Here is a 1,588-nt window from a genome sequence, read left to right as displayed (position 1 = left end):
TTTACCATTCTTAAAGTGGGAGTCTTCAAAAATACTTCTTTATATTTAAAAGCTAAAAGTCAAAGTAAAGGTGATCCCATTAGCCTGGTTTGGGGGTGGTCACATAATAGTCTATTTTCAAAAACCAGAGAAACCCACAAATTTTGCCAACAAAAACAAAGGGGCAGATTGGCCAAAACTAAGGCAACTGGTTGTGCGGAAGGCCAGAGGGTTATTCATTTAACTGCTAACCACCCGTGCTTTGGGGACTGATCTTAAGTCCTTTCTGCACTTTTTTTAAAAAATATTTTTATTTATTTCTAGGAGAGAGAGAGAGACAGCGTGAGCAGGGGAGGGTCAGAGAGAGAGGGAGTCACAGACTGAAACAGGCTCCAGGCTCTGAGCTGGCAGTCAGCACAGAGCCCGACGCGGGGCTCGAACCCACGAACCGTGAGATCATGACCTAAGCGAAAGTCGGACGCTTAACCGACTAAGCCACCCAGGCGCCCCAAGAATCAGATTCTTAACCGACAGAGCCACCCAGGCGCCCCATTTTCTGCACTTTTGGAACCTGGGTCCCAGTCATTGCAGAGGCAGTTTCTGTGTATTTGGCTCAGTGGGATGTGTCTGAACTGGGTCACTCAGCATTTGGTCAGTGTAATGGGAACTGCCTCCAGTTCACAGACAAGCTCCGCTGGCCTGAAGATCTCATTCGCATATTCTTTCTTAGCTTTAGGGGCAAATGCCCTGTGGTCAAATATACCCAGAATGACTACAGGAATAGTTTGATTGTAAGAGGCACCACGTACGAATTTTAATAACAACCCAGGATGTCCGGAAGCTCACTGCTCACTTTGACCCAAGCTTTCCAAACCAGTGATGCAGGGGATCTGCTGCGGCGGGACGGTTTCCATGGCGGAGCCGTCACTGAAGGAACTGGGCCAGACATCGGGCCCTGGGAGACTTGTGTGTCTACTAACCAAACTTCTGGGCAACACAGCCTCCTCCGAAAGTCCCCAGAGATGAAGTGTATGGCACTGTAAGAATAAACGGTTGTACAGTCTAACAGTTTTCGGAAATCACAGAATTGCAGTCTCGATAAACTAGATGGGGCGAGGTTCTAACCACCAGGGAGACTTCACAGGGCCTGCATTCACTGTGACCCCACTTCATCAGCACCACCCACTAGAACCTTTCCGGCTCGACCCGTTTTAACCAGCGGAGACTGCGTCCGTCTCCGGGCTCGCGGTTCAGGGGCCGCCCCCAGACACGCACGGCTCCCCCTTCCTCCATCCGGAGGGGGCCATCCGGCGGGACCCGCGGCCCCGGCCTCCCCTCCATCGGGGGGAGGGCACACTCCGAGTCCCTCCGACCGGGTGGGGCAAGGGCTCCAGGCCCCTCTGGGTAGGGCGGCTCCTACCGGGGTCAAACCGGAAGCGGAAGCCCACGGNCCTGCGCCCTGGGGTGGGGGCGGGGCTACGCGCCGCCCCGCCCCCCAGCTCATCCGTGCGCGACGCTGTCGCTCCGAGTCGCGTCACAGGTGCGGCGGGCCGTGCAGCCGGCGGGGCCGCGGTGAGTTGACGCGCTCGCCGGTTGGCGAAGGCGGTGG

General features: G+C 55.5%; 1 protein-coding gene across 1 annotated transcript in view; it reads left to right on the top strand.

Moving 5' to 3' along the window:
- The first annotated feature begins 1,480 nt into the window (after positions 1-1,480).
- The window catches only part of SKIC8 (SKI8 subunit of superkiller complex), a 19,324-nt gene continuing 19,216 nt past the window's right edge, over positions 1,481-1,588 (top strand). Inside the window, exon 1 of the mRNA XM_077774410.1 lies at positions 1,481-1,551. The gene's annotated coding sequence lies outside the window, so the exon portion shown is untranslated. The remainder of the gene's footprint in view (positions 1,552-1,588) is intronic.

This window comes from Crocuta crocuta, unplaced genomic scaffold (assembly GCF_008692635.1).
Source record: "Crocuta crocuta isolate KB4526 unplaced genomic scaffold, BGI_CrCroc_1.0 scaffold7, whole genome shotgun sequence".
In the NCBI taxonomy this organism is placed as follows: Eukaryota; Metazoa; Chordata; class Mammalia; order Carnivora; family Hyaenidae; genus Crocuta; species Crocuta crocuta.
This window is presented reverse-complemented; position numbering and strand designations above follow the sequence as displayed.